General features: G+C 41.0%; 1 protein-coding gene across 1 annotated transcript in view; it reads right to left on the bottom strand.

Moving 5' to 3' along the window:
• SLC12A9 (solute carrier family 12 member 9) overlaps positions 1–26,034 on the bottom strand; it is a 681,455-nt gene extending 655,421 nt beyond the window's left edge. The window contains exon 1 of the mRNA XM_069646063.1: positions 25,942–26,034. The gene's annotated coding sequence lies outside the window, so the exon portion shown is untranslated. The remainder of the gene's footprint in view (positions 1–25,941) is intronic.
• Between the last annotated feature and the right edge of the window lie 26 nt (positions 26,035–26,060).

The raw sequence follows: 26,060 nt of genomic DNA, 5'->3' as shown, positions 1-26,060 counted from the left end.
AGATTTTGGTATGTGGAGACCTTAATATCAAGTTATTGGATAACAAGGGGCATGTTTTAGGGAAGAATGAATGGAAGGAAAGAGGTGGTGTGGATGAGGAATATGGAGGCCAGAGCCATGTTTATGGTCAACGGTCAAACCGATGGGAACATCCCGGGAAGTCCAACGTGGCACTCTGGGGAAAGTGTGTCTTGTATAGACTATTGCTTTATCTCCGAGAATTTAAAGGAAAGGGATTGACAGCTTCTCCATTAGGCCCCAGCAATTTAGTGACCATGATCTATTGGCTATCCACCTGAGGAGTGGTATGATCAGAAATCTAGGGATAAGATGGGAGTGGTGGTCCTAGGTTCTTGTGGGATTCGCCTATGACTAAAAGCGCAGGATATAAAGGAAAATTAATGTGGCGTATAAGGCTCAGCTAGCTGAAGATCCTGCTGATGTAGACTATACTGGCTTGCTAAACAAATTCTCCCAGGAAAATGCCCCTGGTAACAAAAGCTTGGTCACAAAAGCATGCATATGACCAAGAACTGGTGGAAAGGAGGAACATTTTGAGAAAGACAGGGATCAGAGGCGATGTTAATGATAATAAAAAGGTAAAGGATAAGGAAAGCTAGTCAAGGGTATAGGAATTGGCGGAAGTGTACGCAGCTGCTGTGCTTGCAGAAGGATGCCGAGCGGATGCCTTAGAGCTGTATGCTCTAAAAATTGTAAAAATACTTGGGAGTTAATAAACAATGGGGGTGTATTTAGGAAAGCAAGTATCACGACCATGGTAGCGGAAAAAGACTGGACCCTTCATTACTCAGCCCTATTTGCGGATCTGGGTGGGACTAAAGAGGAGATTAAAGAAGCTGGTCTGGGGAGGTGGAATTTTAGGTTCGATGAGCACGACACTCTTACCATGATTAGTAGTAACCTGAGTGGTTCTCGCGCAGCGGCCCCCGACGGTATCTTTAATCGAGAATTTAAAAAAATTAGAGACCAATGGGCAAAAATATTAGCGATCATGTTCGATCAAATTATGATTTATAAGATTCCCCCCCCCACCCTCATGGAGGGAGGCGCATACTGTGCCCATCTTTAAAAAGGGCGCTAGGGCCGACCCCAAAAACTACCGCCCTATCGCCCTTTTGGATTAAATTGGAAAATTGTTTGCAACTATCCTGCTGAGGGATCTAACTAACTGGGTGGAGGTGAGTGTAATAATGGACCCTAGACAATCAGGCTTTGCTAAGGGGTTGGGCATGGCCTTAAATCTCTTCATCATAAACCTGCTAAAGGAAAAAACTATGGGCGATGGGTCAACCGTGTTCATGGCCTTTATGGACCTTGAACAGTCTTTGATGGTGTCATTAGAGGACATCTATGGTCCAATTTACGGAAGTGGGGCTGCCACTAGGACCTGGTTGAGGCCATTGAAGCCTTATATACTGGTACCTCGGTTAGAATTAGGCTCTCAGCTAAGGGAAACTTAACCCATAAGATCTTTACTTACCGTGAGTTGAAGCAGGGGTGCGCTCTTGCGCCCCTGCTGTTCTGCTTGTATATAGCAGATTTAGTAACATCCCAGATGGGCATTTGAGCATTTCTGCATAGAATTAATGGAATGGAGGTTCCCTGGATCCTTTTTGCAGATGATTTGGTTTTTCTGGATCAAACGCCGATAGGCCTCCAGAGATGCTTAGAAGCCTTTGAACGGTATCTGAAGGTGAATGGTATGAAGATCAATATCAAAAAATCTAAAATTCTCTCCATGAGGACAGCGGGTAAAACCAAGGTCGAGAAGTATACGTGGAGGGTAGAGGGGGTCTCGCTCGAAACAGTGGAATCAATAGTTTATCTGGGAGGACCATTGAATAAGAACAGTAATTATGCAGCTCAATTAGAGTACCTACGGTTAAGACTAAATCCCCTAAATCAATCAAGGTAGAGTCTTCCAGCACAGATTTGACAAATATACGCAAGCGCCCCTCTTATCCTTCAATAAGGATAAGGTGGCCCAAATATTTACTTATGGAGCAGAGTCAACACTCTGCCTATCTTGACAGTGGTGGGAGAACTGGAGGCCCATTTTTGGAGATCGATTTTAAAATTGCCTTATTCTCTGTCGCCCTGTGCTATTAGGTTTGAACTTAGGCTTCAATCCCTAGAGTCCATGGGGGCCTGGAAACCTATCACCCTTTATAGAAAAGTGCTATGGAGGGAGTGAAAAAGCCTTTTCAAATCTTGGCTTTTGGTAAAACTGTTAGCGGTGCTCCTTGAGCTTTGGAAACTGAAGATCGAGGCTTTCCTAGGGGAAAAAGATATCTTAGTGTAAATGTTGATCCATAATCCCCAATTGGTAAGGTGAGGGATTGGATCACCACTGTGGATCAATGCGCTAATTTGAAATCTAGGCGATCCTTAACCCGGGAAAGTGGGAAGATGAATGTCCTGCCTACATTTTTATTAAAGATTCCCTCTTCTAAATATAGAGGTCTCCTCCTTAGGTGCAGGTTAAACATCTCAAATACACGAGAGGTCTTGTTTGTGAGGAAAACTCCTGGGGTTGAACATGCTGTTTGCCATTACTGTAAAAACAGGATGTCTGTTTAAACCCCAGAGCATTTAGTGATGCACTGTGAAGGCTTACAAGAAACGAGACGTTTCTTCTTAGAAAAATTTAAATCTAATGGGAGCTACTCTTACCCTGCGAGAATGGTGGAATTGGGTGCTAGTATGGTATCAAACCAAGCGTGTAGTTGCTACTATCAAAATGTTAGAAGCTGTCCTATTAAAAACCCCGGAAGCAGAGGTGGCTCTGGAATACATTTCAATTGTGTTTGTGGATGGGATTTATGATGTTATTTTGTAAATGCTGATATTGAGAGGGAACGAATTAAGGAAATGATTGAAACAGTAATCCTTTTTAAATTTTTACATTTGTAAATTTCATTTCTTTTTTGCCTCTGTCTGATTTATAAAACCAACAAAACATTTAAATAAATAGAAGAAATAGTTCAAAATGGTGGGCGCCATTCTACGCGTACTACCAGATAGATTTTGGGTGATTCCTTGCAGGACGTCCCTGGATAGATCAACTTTACGAGACCCAGGTAACCCAACAGAGGCATGATGATTATTGTACTTTGTTAATTTGGACCCGATATTTGAGCCTCAACTTTAAACACATGAGACTTGCATTGATCATTTTCTATACATAGCACAACATTTTGATGGAATCGCAAGAATGGGGCAACAAGAGGGTAAGCACAACATCACTTTAAATTTTTGACGAACCAATCATTGATACCAACTGAACAATGCATGCATAATGCACACGTGTTCATACCAACTGAATAATGCATGCATAATGCACGCATGTGTTTATGAACAACATTCCTTATATTATAATTTCAGATAAAAAAGACGCATGGAACAAAGTACTTTGCAATATACCAATTGGGTAAGTTAATCGTTGAGCAAGATAACACATTGTTTAAATGGGGTAATGGCTATTTTGTACTGTATTTTACACCGGACGGTACAAATTCACAGCTTTTCTTCAATCATTTAGGGTTGTTAAATGGGATCTGATATTTAGCATCAATTAGGAACATTTGCATAATGCATGGGGAAGGTGATCCACATTACACAGATGCATGAGATGCAGAAATGTGGACATCACATTGTTTTGAGAGCACTGTCTAAATGTATGTTGGACAATATCACCAATTGTATATACACATACACAAACATGGTTATGTATACCACGTACTGCTTATATTTTGGTGTCTTATATTCTGTACTGTTCTTTTATGTCCCCATCTGCTCATTTTTCCTTCATCACAAAATGACAATCATGGTACGTATTGTTTACTGTATTCACTGTGGTGCACATTATCGATGTGGGTGTAATACCATTTTTCAGCCTTGACAAGGACCAGTGGTCGAACCACGTGTCGGCTGTGGCAAAACGTACCGCTTCTGATTGGAGGACTTCTTCATTTCATTTGATCAACGTGGAATGAAACGGCAGTGGATATGATTTTTTCTAACCTGTGATCTAATTTGTGAGGATTATGTGTATTAGAAGATTTACAGGATAAGTGCAACCATTTGGGTATAGATTCTTTAATTTCATATGTATGAGGCAGGGGTAAGCCTACCTTTACCCTGGTTTGCAGCTTTCACAACTTACATCATCAAATTTACAAACTTAGTACCAAGCGCACAGTGACCTACTTAGGGTTAGCTGGCCAAAATTCCCCGTTTTCTACCTCAGCAACAGGATCCTCTTTACAGGGCATTTTGCATGATCCTTATATTGAGGCAGTGGTTTAGGGAGTCTACTGTGGAACACCAGAGCTAGTTGTATAGTTTATGCTTTGTTTTTCCTGGATTCCTAGTTAACTATCAAATCACTGTCCACATTACCTATGACTTTCATGTGATTTACAAAACACTTTCAAGAAGGTGCCCTTTTATCATCTGCAATGTTATTCTTAATTTCCAGGAAAATCGTTGAAAGGTCCGAGTTCATTAATTTAGCCAAAAGCGCAACTTTTTTTCCTATTCAACAAAACAGCCCAAGGAAATGGGCCACAACTCATATCTAATTAGTGCATTAGGAACACACATTGGAAGACCCAAGACCATTGTATTAAGAAAAGGTTCTAAAGAATGGATACCCGTTTCCAATCCATATATCAGAGAGGAAACCACTGTGATGCAATAAAAATGTCTTAAAGTTACAATTAAGAATTTGCAGTTGATATTCAGAACACGTTTCATTAAAGCGGTCAATGGTACTGCTTTCATTCTTGACCTTTCTTTTATAAAATCAATTGATGTAAATAAAATACCAAATATTTTAGGATGACAGTCTTGAAACATTCATCCACAACTGACCATTGAAATGTTTTTAGGAGCCCTCTTATTAGAATATATTAGCACCTTAGAGTTTGAGCCATTTATCAGTAAATTATTCTGCAACGCATATTAAAATAAAAGGGCCCGTTTCCTTTAAAGCACCATAGAGGTGGGGTCAAAGAGGAGAATGCCATCTGCATACCCAGTGCAGCTCGATTTGACCCCACTTCACTGGTATTAAAGTTGATTGATCCCATAGCTCTTTGAGGTCAGCTAAATAAAGATTAAAAAAAGGGGGTGGGGGGGACAAGCAAACATCCCAGCCTTGTTGGAGGCCTACCAAAGTATACATTTCCCTTGTCACATTACCCTCCTGATATAGCCGAACTTGGATTTTCATTTGCATAAGTAAAAGCACAATGAGACCAATTAGCCTTTCAGGCACAAGCCACCTACGCAATAAGCAAAAAGGCTCAATAAGTCCAAACTTGCCATATAAATAGGCAGTGCCCCCAATTATTGAGCATTTAAAATGGGACAGTATGATACCATTTAATGTAGTATCAGTTCCTGTCTGAAATCTCACCTGAAGTTTGGAGGGAATATTTAGGTTGGCGACCCACCTATTCAGTTCTTCAAGAATAATTTCAGCAAAAACTTTACTGGGTGCTGCTAAAATAACTGGACGATACTTTTTCGACTTTATGTCATGTCACCTTTTTTAAAAATTGACAGAATGCTTCATGCCATAAAGGCGGAAGACATTTTTAGCAGCAATCTCCAAAAAGAGGTTGCGCAGCAGATGGGACACTAATTCCACATTATATTTAAAAGCGACGGGAGCCAATTTAGCGGGTCTGGAGCTTGTGAAGGGTTCAATGTCCTCAGAACCTTCTCAATCGTTGCGATCAAGACAAAACCAGGCCAGGTATATTCTTGATCCTCTCCAATAATAGTCTAATAAGTCTGAGAACCAGGTAGTTCAAATGCTTTAGAATAGTAATCAACCCAAACCTCTTCTGGTATCATATTGACCTGCATTTTAATTGATGTTTGGTAGGAGTTTGTCAATTACCAGAACCTACACAGATTTTGTGTTCCAAGTGCATTCAGCATATCATGGCTATCCGTTTGGTAAATGTCTGCCTTTGGAAATGTGATATGATTTTTGTACGTCTGTAAGATCTTTTTGATTCGGTAGGTCTACAGAATAATTGTTACATGTTTTAGATAACAGCCTCAGTAAAGATCTAGGTTCTTTCTTAGCATGCACTATATTAAAATTAAATCTATGTCCATTACGGGATTTCACATTCAGCTTTCCCATACCCATTATTCATAATAAACACATATCATAAATGAGGGATAGTCCCCAATAGTAAATCCTGAATGTGCTATGAGGCTTACATTTTTCTTCTATCACTTTATTTAGAACCCTTGTAAAGTTCTTAACAGAATTTACATTCCAATTTACCGAAGATCCACTGCTATTATGGGATACTAGGGCTAAACATGGCTCTTATGGATGATTACAAATGTGTATGTTAGGAAGTATCAACTGAACATTTAAAAAAGATCACTCTAATTCACCACCGTGATGCAATAAACATGTCTTTTCAGTGTTGGATATTATTCTAGATGAGCAACCCAAAATTACTTTCAGAAAAGCCAAAACTCTGAAGCAAATCATCAGTCCATCACATTTTGAATTACATCGGAAACAAAAGGGACTCGCACAACTTTGGAACCAGACTGCCCTAACTGGTCATTCTAAATGTGGAACATACAACATGTGTCAGTATTCCAACAATGGCATCTCAAACATCGCAATGCCAAATGGACATAACCATAAAATTCAAGATTTCATAAATTGCAAAAGTAAATATATTGTATAAGCAATAAAATGTCAATGCTCGAGGCTGTATGTGGGAAGCACAATCAGAATGCTGAAAACAAGAATCTCAGAACACATAAGAACCATTATTAATAAGGATCTCATATTTCCCCTATGGTTTACATTTTTTGACCGAACATTCAGAAACTCAAATGGACAAAATAAAAACTTTTGGAATAGAAAAAGTCATAATGTCACAAAAAGGAGGAAATATGGAGAAAAGACTAAGACAAAGGGAAGCATTCTGGATCATATCTCAACACTGACACGGAACTGGGTCATTTCTTATAATCACTGTCATCAATTACCTTTATTATCACATTCAATAATAAAGGGTCATCAGCAAAATATTCAACTGTTTTGAAGCTACATAAAGTAAACTTTTCTTTGTTGTTTGCATTCCAATAATTTACAGTTAACTGTTCCAGACATTCTTCATAGCCATTACTGTTGTTATTTAACATATTAGTTTCACTTTAGACCCATTAACTTGTTCACCTTAGTACTATCCACACTACACTTTAATGTTATTCATTAACCTTTGAGACTAGATGCACAGCTACAAAATCATATTCTCTGCTCAATCCTGCATGTTACTCCGTAACATTTTTCCTCGAAAAACATCCAATCCTACATTAAAAACATATGCTCATTTGATTTGACATAATCTGTCTTCAACAGTTTATACCAATCAATGACCCAACACACAATGCTGCATAGGCTTTATAATGTAAAACAAGCCCAAACAACTTTAGAAACAAGGAAAGAGGACTATTTTCAGAAGCTCTCAAGTCTCCATCGAAAGACTTTAAAGGTAAAAATAATGTTTTCATTTATTCCTTTGCCAATCCAATGCGCATATACGATAATATTTCCTTTGATAAAACAGACTTTCCAACTACAGCCGACATCCACCCTAACAGCACCTCATCTTTTCTGTTTCCTTCTTTCTTAGGAACTCCTATTGGGGTAAAACAGCTCAGGGGAAACCCCAAACACACACGTTACCAAGACCACTCCAATTTCAAACTAATTTGGAATCTAAACACGGGCCAAGCATTCTAAATGAATGCAAATATTTAATCATTAGGTAAGATTACCAATGTCATGCATAACAAGGAAATATGCTAACATGATGATAACTTTCATTCTCAAATGAATTTACTGCGCATTTTTCTCAAGATTGAACCTAATTTTGCACCAAATGTTATTTTTGTGATACAAATATTGTTTCTTTGCTTTCACATTGCTAGAGATGTACATTAGTTATATATATGTTTTTTTTTTGTTTTCTTTTAGGCATGTTTATATCTAATCAATGAATTTGAATAGAATTTTCTGTTATAAATCCGTCCTGATGAGCCAATAGATTTGGTGAAAGACGTGTAGAGGGCACTAATATTTAAGAACAATTTTTGGAGGATCATTTTTGGAATAAAAAAGCCTCATGATATCAACAAACATGATTTTTGGAATATCATTTAACCTATAGTTAGCGTTAACTTCAGGTGCTCTAGCAGGTGACTTGAAAATTCTGTTCTTCATAAATTGTGACACACTCGTCAGTCTGAGTGTTACTAGTTACCACCAAGCAGCACCCAAATTACCTTCACCAAAATAAAAACACTGTCAACCAAAGACCAATTCGCCATCAATTGTATTTGAGACTGCAAATGTATAAACAATCATTGTTGGATATTATCAGCCCACAATTGTGGACCTTAGGAGAACTTGATGTTTAGGATCAAGTATGTTTAAGGACATATGTTGGTTAATGGAAAAGGAGACCAAGATTTATCTTGATACTCCGGAAGAGGTTTCAGAGGATGAGGTTATTTTTTGCCAGTCCCTATCTTGTAATGGTACAACATCGACCCAAGGATTTTTTGGTAGTGTCGACGCCTTTTGTTTAACTGGAAAAGTCTTGATGTTTCCCTGCAGCAATTTGGTTGTTTCTTCTTGGTTATCTTTGACGTTTTCTTTGCTAAACTAACATCACACTCCCCAAATTTACTTTGGCCTTTGCCATCTTCCAGATTATCAGATCTCACTGAAATTACACTCTCAGTTAGTTTTTCTTGAGCATCATCTTCGTCCTGCTTATTAAATCTGCCGAAGGATTCCTTAGATGTCCCGAACATCATTTAGATCCTATCTCTTGTACCAAAGATAATGAATTTCCAAATTTACGAGAAGAAGATCATTAGGTGATTTTGGAAGTTTTTCATTTATTTCAATTATTTACTGCAGGTCGTTTTCACCTTTTGATCATTTGTCGCTTGAGTTAACACCATTATACCCTTTCATTTGTAGAGTCAAATCCCAACATCAAACAGCGATTCAGCAGTAGAAAACAAGTCTGTGGTGGCTCTCAACGTATGACGTGATCCTCTGTATGTTCCTTAGGTGATCACTGTTTCATTAGCCCATTTTGGTTTCCCGAAGTGAGTCGTCTAAATCAAAAGTCGAACCAGTTGAAGTATTTAAAGCAATTATTTTATGACGTTTGGGTTCTTGATCCAACTGATTTGTTATTATTGCAAGCTGCCTTGCATTGCCATGAACCGTCTCTTCTATATTACCAAAGCCTCAACAGTGATTGTAAAACCAGATGCCGGGCTGAAATCGAGGCACTACCCAGAGAGTATCTAGAGAAGATTGTGATAAGGCTTAGTTTCCCAAAGGATCAGCATAATCCTTAAAACATTTTCCTCTACCTTCGGCCGGCCACACGCACAGGGTGTTAACAATATTAATCATGCCCAAAACTGAAGTTTTCACTGACTGCTTGTTGTTAATTAATGTCTGTAATGCCTCATCATCCAATGCTTGACACATTCGTAGGAAAGACTCATCAAGGATCACTAAGTCACCCAGTTATGGCTTGTCTGTATTAACTTGACAGTCAGCCATAGGGGATATAGACATTAGGTTATTTTTTTCATACAGTAAAGGAGCAGATACTGAAGAGTGCACATCTGGCCGCTGACATTATTAGATGCCTCATGCTCATTAATCATTAGTATGAACTCATTGGAAGAAGGTGCGTCTATAGACCACAACTTGAATATTTGTGGTTCTGCTCAAGTACATGATATTTAATTGGGTAACTAAGAGAAAGCAAGATGGAAAAAACATTCAGTTACAGCTTACCTCTTTAATTGTCAAGTCCAGGACTAGAGTTCACGACAGTCAGAGATCTGCTATTCAGCAAACTGTCTTTCTCCTTTCGTCACGCAGCAGACCAATAGGCCAGACATCCGAGCCAGACTCCGCTCTGGCAGCAGCTTTTTCAGGATGACTGGCATGCAGCTGAAAGTCGTACTCACGGGAACAACACAGAAGCAAGGTTGGGTTCTCCACAGCTGAGTACACTTATGCCACGCTTTGTGCTGACAGCGGCTTTTTTAGATGACTGGTGTGACGCTGAAAGGCCTACTCCCGGGAACACCACAGTAGCCAGTCCTGGTCTAAAAGGATGACTTTAGAGACCATCCTGGGGTCATCGGATGATCATCGAACTGCACTAAAAGTCATTCCCACATCATCAGACGTCATCACGATGCAAATATCTCAGAATGGTGGGTAATGATTTGGGGATGAGCTAAGGAGGACTTAATGAATATGCTAACATCCCTATTTTAGAAAACCCTTTGTTCCTGAAGCTTTTAGGGTGACTTGCTGATTAGAGCGTTTGTCCCTGATGATTTGGGGATAACCTGCTGATTACTTCAGAACAACAGAGTTTGCAGATGATATGCGGACCAATACAGATTGTCATTCCGCTTTTGCTTAGTTGCACTTATGCTGAATGAACCCCCACTGCGGCAAGGGTAAAGCTTGAGACTATGTTGGCCCAAATTGGAAGCCAGCGGCCTAACAAAGCATACACCCCCTGGGTGAGAAGCCTTTGCCATCCCAGTCAAAAGCAGGCACTCTGTTAAGAACCACAATATATTGAGACTGATGTATTGCCTGCAGAGAGAGTGTGAGTAAGCAATTGCTGGCATATGATTTACTTAAAGGAAATTTGTAGCAAAAGTCACAAACTGCTTATCTACCTTTCCTGCTGTCTGCTGCAGGAAATTAATGTGGATCGCCAGACACTAGTTGGCAATATCACTTCAAAAAACCAAAAAGTGCATGCAAGACATTATAGTAGGCATATTTATAGTTTTACTGGTTTATTGTTTGGGTAAAAAGCCAAACACCATAATTCTGGCAATTACAGTCTGGAAGAAATGCATGCAAGTGCATAAGTTGAAGACTGGTCCCAAAGCCCTACTTCAACACTAAAGTGTGTGATTCTGGACAAATACTTTTGCCACTGTGCCTTTTTAGGAAAAATAGCAATTGCTACTACAAGTGATTTATTTCCAACTAGTTACTACTAAAAAGCCTGACTGGCCTCTGTTCCACTGTTCGACCTGTAGCATTAATAGTAGTGACCATTTATATAACGCACATGACAAAGTTTATTTCTCTTGGCTTGCACCTTGCTGCTTGTTTAATATAACTTCACATGAACCCTGAGTATTAAAGACTGGTCTGTACCTTCCCCCATCTTCTACTTCCATCCTAGGAGAGCAGTCTTTATTGCCCAATAGGTTTCCTCCTAGATAGCCAAGAACCTGCATTTTGGACATAACATGCATCACAGCAAATTCAGCCCATGACCGCTAATCACATCAGTGGTGGAAGTGGCTTCTGGTTGCATCCAAAAGGAGGGAGTAGGATGGCCGGACAGATGGGCTGGGAGGCAGGGTGGAGTATGGGGACAGGGGACCAGGATCACAAACCTTGGCTGAACAGTAAAGCAGGGATTTTAATCCACTCTGCAAATTTGACCACATACCTTCCAAAGGTTTGTCAGTACAAATAGTTTGGATTTCAAGGCCTACAGTAATTATGTCTTAAAGAATTTACTTCCAAAACACACATTGCATATTAACACATGGCAACATGTAATTCCTAAATTTCAAAATAGGGATTGCCTTACTGCCACAGGTTCTTCAGGCTAAATATAATGGAACAACAAAAATGAACCCGAGCGAAATGAGATCAGAACATCTGTACACATTTAAACAATACCAGGTCTTGTCAAAAAATATATATATTTATTTATAAACAATTTACACAAATATTTATTGTTCTCAACATCCCCATTTAAACACCACCATTCATTCACACTCTCACTATACATGTCAATATTCCACACTTGTGGTACTCAGACCACCTAGAACCAATGTATTAACATAAATTTCAACACCTCTTGGTGATTACAGTAAGTGTTAATACAAAAACAAATCGCATCCTGCTTATTTGCTGTAACTCAACACATGTTTCGGTCGTCACAATAGGCCCCTAATTTAAGCCGGTAAATATAAGCGACCTTCTTCAGGAGACGGATGGTTCTGTTGCAACCACTCCGAAATGTCAAAAGGTGGAGGATATCATCAAACCTCAATCTACAAACAAACAATATACATAACATCAGAATTCCGATCTCTTGTTTGTTTAGACACAGATATATCTTGTGCGTATATCTCAGTTTATGTGTATACAGATTGGCACTCACCTCCACGGGAAATAATGGAGACGCGTGTCAACGATGGACTAAATCCTGCAGTGGTGCTAGATAACTCTGCGCCTATACTGCAACGTAAGAGGAGGACAAAACATCTTAGTAAGCCTGCTCTATAAACAATACACCATTGTATAAATGGTCTGGACACACTGTTTTACCTGATCAAAGATTCAGGTATGGGGGTATCTTGCGTCTTTAGTCAATAAATCCAAAGAGGAACAATCCCTGTTCTCGCCTGAAATGCAACACAGAGACTCAATACTCAAATATTTTCATCTTGACCACACTGGAGGTAATCAAAACCTCCTATCAATTCGCCTCACCTCATGTGGCCGAGTCCAGAAATGTTCTAATCTGGTACCCCAGTTTTTTCTCACTGCGCGGGGATTCCAGTTCAATGTTCCTAAAGGGATACATGGAACAAAACGTCATGCTCATATATGTAACTAGCTCAAAGCATTATCAAGGTTTTTTAAATGCTGTCGTCTCACTCCCCTGCCCCTCCCCACATAGAGTTTTGTGGAGGAAACAGATTAAAATTCCCTTTGTGAACCTTTGTTCAATCATGCTGGAGTTCTATAACAACCCCACTCTCATATTAGGCTTCTCTGACCCTAAAAATAGTAATGGGTCAGCGTGCACAGTGACTGCCAAACAGCTTCTAATGCTTATGGAAAAACACACAACGGCTGCCTTAACTGGGCTCCATGGCTGTTCAAACACCTCTATACGAGTGAAGGGGAAAAAACAGACACATCCAGCATCTGTTTACACGTGCTATGCATGCTGATTGTCAGCAGAATTGGAATTGAAAGGGTTGAGTTTACCCTCGCACTCTCTCTCTTCAAAACTGCAAACAAACTTTGTGGGTTTAAACACTCAAACCCACACACACATTTTACTTACCATGGGTTCCTTCTCTCTTGTCCTGCACACACTCCATATTTCGTGCCGTTTCCTGGGCGTGGCTTCCTTAAATATGCCATCAACATGGTAAAAGGACTCTTGAGCCCCAATTCCCAGAGGCTTCTGGGCAATGTAGTCCCTCCGTAAGCAAAACATTTTCTTTTTTTCCTTTTTCCTTTTTCATGAACCAAATAGTGTTTGTTTGATAAACCTGGAGGAAAAATGCAGCATGAAGGATGAATTACCTCACCCTATTACGTGCATGAAACAATAAACGCTGCTATACCATGATTGTTTCTGTTGGTGAACAGACTATTAAGTCCCGGCTCCCAGTGACTTATGGGCATTGTAGTCCCTTCATGGACAAAAGTTTTTTACATGAACAAACATTTTAGATTGTGTAAAAATACCAGTGCAGCATGAGGGACGTTAAAAAGATGCATTACCTCACCCTATTTAGTGCATAGACCAATGGGTGCTTTTTTCTTTTTCCTTTTTCGTGAACCCAATAGTGTTTATTTGATCAACCTGGCGAAACCATGCAGCGTGAAGGATGAATTACCTCACCCTATTACGTGCATTAAACAATAAACGCTGCTATACCATGCTTTTTTCTGTTGGTGAACAGAACTGTTCAGCCCTGGCTCCCAGTGACTTATGGGCATTGTAGTCCCTTCACAGACATAAGTTTTTTACATGTACACACATTTTGGATTGAAATACATTTTACATTGTGTAAAAATACCAGTGCAGCATGAGGGATGTTAAAAAGATGCATTGCCTCACCCTATTTCGTGCATAGACCAATGGGTGCTTATGCTGCATGATTGTTACTGTTGCTGTATGCGGCTCATTCCAACATCCGAGGAGATCCTTGGGTATAGCTTGCTATTCTGGGTCATGGCCACTCACCTTCAGTTCATCCTGGATTATGGTGTGATCTTTCATGACTTACTAATGGACACACATGCCCTTCACCCTCACGGTGGGAGGAGGCGCCTTCGCCACAACCAATATTGTCAAAATCAAATATGGGTAAACCAGAGTCCAAATGAATGTGCTGACATGCCATGCCCTTCATATATATTTATCAGATGGCATATATATCAGAGGTTCACCATATAACTGATATAGAACCGTGCTCAACCAATGAGAGCAGAGACCATGTCTCTTATCCAGTTACCAGTTTGTTCCACTCTATAGAAATATTCAAACCCTTTTTAACTGAGTCCAAAGAGTGAATCCATCTTTGTTCTAGTCTGTGTAACATAGTGGACATGTCGCCTCCTCTCATGGGGGTCTTGATGGTTTGAAGTACAAACCACCTAATATCCTTGTCAGTGTGCCCCAATTTAGAGAAATGTTCAACTAAAGGTTTGTCTTGCACATTGTTCCTTATGCACGAACGATGTTCCGATATTCTCTGGCGTACCTCTCTCATAGTTTTTCCTACATATACAAGATCACATGGACATTGGATAATGTATATGACGTTTTTGCTCAAGCAATTGGTGTGATTTTTTAAAAAACCACTCCTTCTTGTTGCCATATTCAAATGATTTTTTCGTAGAAGTAAATTGGCACGCCACACAATGGCCACATTTGTGATGTCCCGTGATGGGTTTCAAACCTCATTGGTTCATCACTGTTTTGTTATCTTCTTGTTCTTTATATGTGTGGACCAGTTTTTGTCTGAGATTCATGTTGCGTTTAAACGCAAACATTGGTTTCTGTGCCAGACTCCCTGGGCATTTCACCAGATGCCAATTCTTATTGACACTCCTCTTGATCAAATTGCTTATTGGGGAAAATGTAGACACACAGATCAATCTGTTATTCTTTTCTTTGGTCTTCGTTAATAGACAGGTCTCCCGATGTGTGTTGAGGGCTTGTTTATAGTGTTGTTTCACCAACTTTTTTGGATACCCTCTATCCATTAGTCTGTCCTTCAATTTCACGGAGTGGTTCACAAACTCGTTTTTATGTGTGCAATTTCTCCTGATGCGGAGAAATTGACCGTATGGTAGATTTTGTTTAAGACTTCCCGGGTGAAAACTTAAGTTACTAGGGGAATCCAGACGTGGACCCCTTGCTCACTATTCTTAGAGAGGCACAGCTCCTCCCTACTGATGAGGTCCAACCAGCCCGAAACACGTGTCTGGGGATGCTGTTGGTACTCTTGTTCAGAGGAGAATTGCCTAGCATTTCGGTGCTGGACTGCCCCAGGGCAGGACAAAGACTGATATGTTTAGGATATTTCTTCTCTGTGAAAGATAGTGAGCTAAAGACTCTGGGTAAGTCTCTTGTAACCAGGACTAATGTCTGGCAGAGGGACTCACAGAACCCCCCCTTGTCAATTTCCTCTGATATATATGCCATCTGAAAAAATATATATGAAGGGCATGGCATGTCAGCACATTCATTCGGACTCTGGTTTACCCAGATTTGATTTTGACAATATTGGTCGTGGCGAAGGCGCCTCCTGCCACCGTGAGGGGGAAGGGCGTTTGTGTCCATTAGTAAGTCATGAAAGATCACACCATAATCCAGGATGAACTGAAGGTGAGTGGCCATGACCCAGAATAGCAAGCTATACCCAAGGATCTCCTCAGATGTTGGAATGAGCCGCATACACCAACAGTAACAATCATACAGCATAAGCACCCATTGGTCTATGCACGAAATAGGGTGAGGCAATGCATCTTTTAAACATCCCTCATGCTGCACTGGTATTTTTACACAATGTAAAATGTATTTTTACACAATCCAAAATGTGTGTACATGTAAAAAAACTTTTGTCCGTGAAGGGACTACAATGCCCATAAATCACTGGGAGCCGGGGCTGAACAGTTCTGTTCACCAACAGAAACAATCATGGTATAGCAGCATTTATTGTTTCATGCACGTAATAGGGTGAGGTAATTCATCCTTCATGCTGCATTGTTCCTCCAGGTTTATCAAACAAACACTATTTGGTTCATGAAAAAGGAAAAAGAAAAAAAGAAAAAATGTTTTGCTTACGGAGGGACTACATTGCCCAGAAGCCTCTGGGAATTGGGGCTCAAGAGTCCTTTCACCATGTTGATGGCATATTTAAGGAAGCCACGCCCAGGAAACAGCACGAAATTTGGAGTGTGTGCAGGACAAGAGAGAAGGAACCCATGGTAAGTAAAATGTGTGTGTGGGTTTGAGTGTTTAAATCCACAAAGTTTGTTTGCAGTTTTGAAGAGAGAGAGAGTGCGAGGGTAAACGCAACCCTTTCAATTCCATTTCTGCTGACAATCAGCATGCATAGCACATGTAAACAGATGCTGGATGTGTCTGTTTTTTCCCCTTTTCACTCGTATAGAGGTGTTTGAACAGCCATGGAGCCCAGTTAAGGCAGCAGTTGTGTGTTTTTCCATAAGCATTAGAAGCTGTTTGGCAGTCACTGTGCACGTTGACCCATTATTATTTTTAGGGTCAGAAAAGCCTAATATGAGAGTGGGGTTGTTATAGAACTCCAGCATGATTGAACACAGGTTCATAAAGGGAATTTTAATCTGTTTCCTCCACAAAACTCTATGTGGGGAGGGGCAGGGGAGTGAGACAACAGCATTAAAAAAAACCTTGATAATGCTTTGAGCTAGTTACATATATGAGCATGACGTTTTGTTCCATGTATCTCTTCAGGAACACTGAACTGGAATCCCCGCGCAGTGAGAAAAAACCGGGGTACCAGATTAGAACATTTCTGGACTCGGCCACATGAGGTGAGGCGAATTGATAGGAGGTTTTGATTACCTCCAGTGTGGTCAAGATGAAAATATTTGAGTATTGAGTCTCTGTGTTGCATTTTAGGCGAGAACAGGGATTTTTCCTCTTTGGATTTATTGACTAAAGATGTAAGACACCCCCATACCTGAATCTTTGATCAGGCAAGACAGTGTGTCCAGACCATTTATACAATGGTGTATTGTTTATAGGGCAGGCTTACTAAAATGCTTTGTCCTCCTCTTACGTTGCAGTATAGGCGCAGAGTTATCCAGCACCACTGCAGGATTTAGTCCATCGTTGACACGCATCTCCATTATTTCCGGTGGAGGTGAGTGCCAATCTGTATACACATAAACTGAGATATACACACAAGATATATCTGTGTCTAAACAAATAAGATATCGGAATTCTGATGTTATGTATATTGTTTGTTTGTAGATTGAGGTTTGATGACATCCTCCACCTTTTGACATTTCGGAGTGGTTGCAACAGAACCATCCGTCTCCTGAAGAAGGTCGCTTATATTTACCAGCTTAAATTAGGGGCCTATTGTGACAACCAAAACATATGTTGAGTTACAGCAAATAAGCGAGATGCTATTTGTTTTTGTATTAACACTTACTGTAATCACCAAGAGGTGTTGAAATTTATGTTAATATATTGGTTCTAGGTGGTCTGAGTACCACAAGTGTGGAATATTGACATGTATAGTGAGAGTGCGAATGAATGATGGAATGAATGGTGGTGTTTAAATGGGGATGTTGAGAACAATAAATATTTGTGTAAATTGTTTATAAATAAATATATTTATTTTTTGACAAGACCTGGTATTGTTTAAATGTGTACAGATGTTCTGATCTCATTTCGCACAGGTTCATTTTTGTTGTTCCAACATGTAAATCCTTACATCAACATGTTAATCCTGAATGGTAAACTAGAAGTCCCAAAAATCTAGTTAACCCCACTGTACTTTCAGTGATTTAATAAAAGAAGTTGTGTAATACACTCAGATATAGAGATTATTGCCCTCTACTGCCATCTAGTGGAGGAAAGTATGCTTTTTAATGAAAATAAATACAGCATAAACGGTACGCAGAAGAAAATTAAATGCTCCGTAATGTCTTTAATTACATGCGTATAAAGCCAAGATACGCACCTTATCTGTAGGGCTGGCCCAAGGAGAGGTACAAATAACAGAGCAAAGAGACTACAATGCTCGCTACCTGTCCACAAATGACAACATGGTAAACAAAAACATTGCAGCAACAACAAACCGACAGCCAACAAACGTCACGAATACAGACCTAACCAAGACACCAAACGGAACGCAACAATAAACCATCCCAAACCGATCTCCACCATCGGCAATACCCCAACCAGAACAAGGAACAAATGGAATCCAATACACTCTAAACCCCCTATATCACCAAGACTGGAACAACCGATGGGTAGCTACCCTATTTACCACCCGGAACGAACCAACCCCACCATAAACCGTATCTGTCTACTCGACAAAGTGACTGACCAACAAAGAACCACCCCCACCCAACCCAAAAGACTCAACCGGGAATAAAACTGAAATCTTCCAAGTGTAAAGCAAGGGACTTAGCCTCTGAGGACAATGTTGGGTCATGGACTTTTTCCTTCAATGCTCATGGGTGCTGTGTGTATCTCAACAAATTGATACCGCACAGCTCTCAAGCTTTCAATTCTACATTCCCATCGTCGTGTTTCACAGACCTTTTTCAAAGGAAAGAATTTTTACATGTTCACTGAGAATGCTCCAGCGTTTGGTTGAAGCTGCAAACAAATTATAGAGTCTCTGAAGTACACCAAAAAGAGAAACAGTTCACAGAGGATTTGGAAGCATCGGCAACCACCAAATTTAAACTGTGGCAGCCACATGGGTTAAAAAAAATCCATGGGGGTATTGCTCGAGAACTTGCTCTTGGACTCCTTTGTTTACCCCAATCATGTTTGCACCATTATCATACCACTGACCATCTCTAGACCACATTCTGACATTTCAGAATATAGAAGGTTTGCAAGTCCTTCGCCAGATATGTCATCTACGGGGCGATACCCTATAAAATATTTTTTCACAGAAATGTCTTTGCCTGTAATATCCACAATTCTTACAGTGTAAGTCAATTGTTCGGTGTGGCTGATATCTGGAGTACAATCCAAAAAAACAGAAATATTTTGCAGCCTTCACCCTTTGTAATATTGCCTTCTTTACTTGAGACCCCATTAAACTAATTAGTGCATTCTGAATGACATTTCCGCAATAGTGACTGTGGATATCTTGTGTGGTCACTCGATGCAAATAATCCATCATGATCGGATCAAATTTTCCTAGTAGGTCAAAAAGGCCTAAGAAATTTCCATTGTTTGGAGTAGGTTACTTGTTTGATGAACCACAAAGTGCCAAATTATTTTTGCACAGAAAGACAACTGACATAATTCTTACAGTCCGCCAACGCTTGGTCTCTGCCTGGATTTGATCTTGCATGCGAGAATCAATACCAACATGTCCGGTGAGGCACCTTTCAGCATCCACCCATTTGCCACTGGATGTAGCATGCTCAAGAGTCCCTTTGTGCATTTTCAAATAGTTACCAATATGCTTCCAGTTATTAATGCCATCATTACCAAGTTTTGATTTTGGCATAGCGTCAAAAAGCCTACAGCTAAAACAGTAGACTATCAGTCACAATAGAATATTTCAGCCATGGCTTGGAGACGGTTCCTTGGTTAGGTAATATCCGAGCCGGAATGAAGAAGAAAAGTGCATATTTGTTTCATCCTTTGGGTATGAATAACTAGGGAAGCGACATAGCCTGTGGCCCTCCCATTATTTGGTCACGCACATGTCCAGGCATTGATTTAGGCCATAAAGAAATGTCTTCAAACCAACACGTTTTAGTGCCTTGTTTCTGTTGGTCATTGCCCTCTAGTGCTTGGGTTCTTGAGACGTCATCCCTTGAAACTTGTGGCATGACCACAGGAAGCACCGGATCCTCAGGAATGCCTGTTGCCTGGTCTTGGGGAGGGCGCTTAGCTACTTTATTTTTTTTAAGTCTTCTTCCCTCGTGAGAAATTGAAAAATGAAGACAGTACTTTGGCACTTTTGATACATTGCACCACTTGGTTTTTCCTCTGCCGGTTCTGTGCTCCCGAAGGCCTTATTGGTTTTGACATTGCCAGTACGTTCAAATGCCTGAAGTAATAGAAATAGCCAGAAAGTATGGCCCGATTATAATATGTTGCAATATTCTTGCTAGGAATAATCCAACTCCCCAAAATAGTTTTTTTTTAAGTCTTTTCACTTTAAATGATGCACAGTGGGACAAATTTAGAGAGGCTACACCTATTTGAACAAAACATTTCTAGCATTTGGAAACATACGATGTATGCCATTTCCTACCACTGGCTGACAGGTTCCAGTTCACCATCTCACACTGCAAATGACAATCCCTCTCTCAACCAAATACGCTGCAAACCAACTACAAAAAAACAAGGCTCTGAATTGGCAGATGGGGTAAAAGGGTAGTCTGGAAACTCCACTCATTACCATGAACTGCACTTTAAGGTTTGTGAGCGTCAATAACTTTTGGTTCAGAGAAAGGGCTGCTTGAATTAGGACCATATAGCACATTATTTACAGGCTTTTCTTTCAATTACATCTCACCAATGACCACAAACAGGTCAAGTCGGTTCAGTTTGTTAAGCAGTTTTCGGAGTGCCGTTTGTTATTTGAAAGTCACTTTTAAAGAGATGGGGCTTTCAGATAGTTCTATTTATGAGGAAGGAAAGGGCAGAAGATTTCGATCACAGCCTCACCTCATTTCACATAGCCATATAGTGGAAACATCCTACGTATCTACAGTACAGATGCCAGCCTCCAGATCAAATAGGCAAGCAGCATCTGTCCAGAAACTCAATCATCTAATACAATATTTCTCACCTGAATGGTCTATGTTTTAACCATTAAGAAAGCAAAAACTGAAATGGAACAATACAGGAGGTGAGCCAGAACACCACAGGAGCGCTGGCGAGCTTCGTTACGAGGCCAGAGTGAAGCAAGGGGCACTAAGGTAAATAAAAAGCAGGGTGTGGCCCGAGGGTAAGAGCATCACTCACTTCACCTAGGACCAACTTCCCACATAGGCTTCAGGTCACTGTCGGCTGACTACTGGCAGGCACATTATTGAGCGTTCACTTTTCAGTACCCGGAGTGTGATCTGTGCCAAAGGAAAGTACTAGTCAGCAAACAACTATTCTGACAACACATTAAAAGAAGGCATTCTGCAGATGTGAGCACAGAGGGCTGGACTACACTTCATAGAGTCCTCCTGCAGCCCTGGAGCTTAGCTAATTTGCAAATTCCGGTGTGCATTTCACAGCAAGTGTGATACAGCAGTCTCTACACAGTCCTGCTCACAGTGCCCTCTCCCAGTTACATTTGAACTCCTCCTCCTGCAAGTCACATCTACCCCCAACCCCATTTTTCCTCCCCTGTAGGGCCTATATTTTTCTCTTTCGTTCCCCATTTCTTGAACTCGCTTTCCTCACCTTTTCCTTGACTCTCGTTTTCTGTCCCACTTTAATCTCTTTCATTCTGTCTGCATGGCCGTCCTTATTTGAGCCTTACACCTGCTGAGCATAATCTCTTACAGTGAAAGACACCTTACATTTGCTCACTTATTAAATGGCAGAAAGCCATTCACTATACCACCCGTCCATCGCACATGGCCTTCAGGGGCCTTTGTAGAACTTTTTAAAGTAATTCAACCCACAGGACAGGATCTCAAGTAGTCCAATTTCTGGACTGAAATAATAAACCCCATATCAGATTGCATTCTGGTACGTGTAGGCCTGTTTTATATAACCTTTACAGGAATGCAAAATGAAACACATAAAAATGGATTAGAGAGTGCTTCTGCCTATTTTAAAGAAACAAGAGTGTGAAAAAAGCATGTGACAAAATGTGGGCATTGGTCTCACTGCAGTACTAGTGGTCAAATATTCACACTTCAAAATTATTTTGTATGCAGATTACTGTTGTGCAGCAGAAAACATTTACAACTGTCCATGCAAGGGGATCACCCCATAGGGCCAGTTACATATGCATGTAAACCTTCAGAGATCTTTGCACCGCCTGCGTTTTCAAATTCTGACCAGAACCTTTCTGCCCATCATCCTTGCCCTGCCAATGAAATCAGTACCATTTTGCTGTTCTAAAAAACGAAATAAAGATATACAATCAAAGCTCAAGCTCGGATCGTGTCGGCGGGACTGTGCAAAAGCAAACAAACCATCTCAACAAATATATTCCCCTTTGGTTTATGGGGAACTTTACCATAGGTCCATGTGTACACAGCGTAGGTTCACCCCGTTGAGAAATCCTAGCTTCGCCATTGCAGCCAACTCAGTAAGAGGAAGGACTTCAACCAGGACGAAGAACAATTTGGTATGGGAGTCAAACTTCAATGGAACAAGTGTAATTAGTTCCATATGTTCCTGCCCCGAATCCTAACTCTAAACAAATTAAGTTCTCTGACTGCAGAAAACAGTACCAAGTTTCAAACCGGTCCAATTAAAACCAACAAAGAAGAAAGGCTGCAGCTAAAAGTGCCCAGAGCAGCAGCAACTTCCAATATACACTTTCAACTCTGAGAAATGTTTCTACGGTAAAGACTTTTTTTGGGACAGAACAGAGTGAAGCTACGTTCCGCCATTTACCCTTTCAGGCACAGGACATATTCTAAAAGGAAAGCAGGAAAACAGCAAAGTGATTCCAATACACACACTCGATCCAACAAAGGCAGGCATCTACACGTTGGGAAAATATCCGGTATAGAAGTGTAAACAAAATATTCCCATTTACCAGTTCTTGTCCAGAACACACTCAACTATGCAAACTACTGTTCGAGCACCAGCCGAAAGCTATGTACACAGTTTAAAGTAACATTTTCTAAAATGTCAACAGAGCATCGGGCTGTACCTAGCTTCTTTGTGAGTAGTTCTGCAGAATAGGGAGTCGGGAGGCAATGCAGTCTTCTTTGTTTGCGCACTGGTCCGGGTAGAAAGCAATTGGGAGTGTCGGGCTGGAAGCTGGAAATGCTCAAAGGCAGCCGTCTTTTCTCCTCCGTGGCGTGTTGTTCCTGCTTGATTACAAAGGAAAGGCGCCCTTTTATGCCCCCACAACAAGTGGCGCGAAATGACTTCCATAACGTTACACAAGTACTATGCAACTGCCAGTCAGCAGCTGCCACTACTCTCCCCACAGCAATCGCACCCAACACCCAGGGAAATTTTCGTCTTCCAGGAATTGGGGCAATTATGCGCCCCGGGGCAATTATGAGCCCCGGGAAGCCGCCCGCTTCGCCCGGGTCACGAAACGGGCCTGATTATGATATATGTAGTCACTTACACCAGAGCAGGGTCTGTGTAGTAACTGCACAGCAGTTACTGAGTCAGAGCATTTCAGAGCCTGAGCCGTACCGTAAATGAGCTTCGGAGCAGCTAATGTGTCTAAGATACCAACAACAACAGGCTTCCCTGTGTAATTTCAAAAACAGATGTTTAGAAAGTCACGTACTTACAATGTTTAATTTCAACATGTGATAAGTACAACACAACGAATTACAGCTTCAACGTGCATTTCCAGAGGGCTCATCTTAACAATATAACAAAAGGGGTGAGAACAGGGAAGTTTCTATCCAACTTGGTGCCCAGGGCAAAACACCAGAATGTACTCCCCCCCCCCCCCCACCCCGCCGGAGGGCACACATCACGCGCAAACTACACCTATATGTCGTGCGACAACACCCCTCCTCAATATGAATTAATAATTGCTGTATAAATGAAGCTAGTTTCATTACATTGAAATGCAAGTACTTCACAGCTGAAATCTAATGTGAAAACACAGCCGTTGGTGCCCAAGTAAATGGTTCATGTGTCACCTGCCCTTAGGGAAGACCTTGCTTGAATGCAGTTTCAAACTGTCCGTACTGGCAAACTGCAGTGTGTCCAGCCTACGGGGTCCGAGGGCCCACTGACCACTGCACTGTGTTGCAGGTCTTCTATGCGTACCACCTCACTTGAATTTTGCAAGGCTGAATACTAGAATTAACAATATGAATTATTTTCTGATGGAAGGTTATCATTCCAAGAGGGACAGTCTGGTACACTCTTGTTGTACTCATTCAAAATACCTCCATGAGAGTTGGAAAGGGGACAAACTCTGATGCTTTGCATTAAATCACACAGTGTTTCAGGACTAGAACAGTGATCTCTATTTTGGATACACAAGTAAGTGATAAAAGGATTATGTGTGACTCTCTAAATTGATAAAGATGCAAGGCTTGGTGCTCGCATCACTGTTCACAACACTCACCACAACATTCAAATGTTGGATGCAAGTATAAAATGGCTGCAACATAAGACACCTAAATGGGGCACAAGGGCTCATTTGCATCTGAAGAATTTTAGATGAGGAAGGGCTGGGTCCCAGTGTGAGCATGCCCAGCCCCCAACACAAAAACATCTTTACGGAATTAGATCTACAGACCAGACAGGCTACCGCACAAGAGCGACCCAATAAACAATGAACAGAAAGGCTACACAGAACAGATTGTACCTCTTACAAACTTTAGCCTTACCATTAATAAGACAGAGTGTTTTAAACAAAACTGGATTCTAATGCATGGTAAAGGGACCACAGTTCCTCATCCACTACCTCTTCACTATTACGCAGGCCTTGGGGTTATTTCTGCAAAAACTAGCAGACCCATGCTTCATCTAGCAGAGCTGGCATTAACACCTCTTATTAGTGCTGGCCTGCAGCTAGTGAACATAATGGTGTGGCAGTGTAGAAAGGGCGTTCGGCCTAGTGGATGTACAATTGGAGGCAAGTTCTTTGATTGCATTTAGTGTGGGCACAGTATGGCATGCTCATCAAATCCACATACACAAAACGTTCCAGTATGCTACTGTAACATTGCAAAAATGTCATATGTGCATATGTGCCGTTACATACGAGACCACCACATAAATGCCATTAACCAACAGGGTGGTGGCGTGTGCAGCGCACAAAACATTGCTGCACACATCACTGCATTGATTTGCTATGGACTCATGTCTGCATGGTGATACACAAACTATAATTTCCTAATCAAGGTGCCAAGTGACCTTAAAGTTGCCATCTGGTGTGCGCACTACGCAGTGGCTGGCTTGTTTAGAAAATTAAAAGACCTTTGATGCCAAGTGCATGCATTTAGTCCATGTCCCAAGTTGAGCAAGAAAATGACAGTTAACCTTCACAGCGATGAACCATGTGTAACTAAAAAGTAATATGCACACAAAAAAAGTGTTGGTGTGTCAAATAGATACATGAAAGTAAAGAAAAAAGTTGAAAACTTTTTCTGTGTGGCATTTTAATTCTCTTTGAAGAATGCATAGGTTTGGTCAGCTGGTACCTGTAATGGCTTGGTGAATAAACATGCCCCATGTTTAGTTCTTAACACTGAAATAGCACATTCTGTGTAACAACAATGGCTTATTAAGAGAGCCGACACTCATAAATTGTCCCACATGAAAGGATGCCAGCACAAAGAATGAGGTGCACAGGGTGTGTGACTGCAGAGCATCTCTCACACGCTGCGTTTGGAACATGCATTCCTTAGTGGGCATATTCCAAACGCGTTGCAGTCATGCACTAGCCGTCGTAGAAGAGCACCCATCGGAAAAACCAGACTCATCTTTCTGGGTGGGCCCCTTACTGCGCCCCCTCCTCTCCTGAGCCATTCAGCTCTGCGCCCATGGCCGCCCGCTATGCCCGGCCAAGCAACGGGGTTCGGTGAGAACGTCTAAGTTAATTAATGCTAAAAGAAAAAGTTATAGAATTCACTGCAAGAGCTGGGTCGCAAGCACTCACCAGATGCTACCTGGAACCAGGACATGAGCGTTCCCTAAAGGGTAGTGTCTAGCTCTCTCCCATCCGAGGAACGGACCATAGCAATGGCCCGCCTCCACTTCCTCACGTGAGCTGCTCTG

This window comes from Ambystoma mexicanum, chromosome 1p (assembly GCF_040938575.1).
Source record: "Ambystoma mexicanum isolate Mex_15411 chromosome 1p, UKY_AmexF1_1, whole genome shotgun sequence".
In the NCBI taxonomy this organism is placed as follows: Eukaryota; Metazoa; Chordata; class Amphibia; order Caudata; family Ambystomatidae; genus Ambystoma; species Ambystoma mexicanum.
This window is presented reverse-complemented; position numbering and strand designations above follow the sequence as displayed.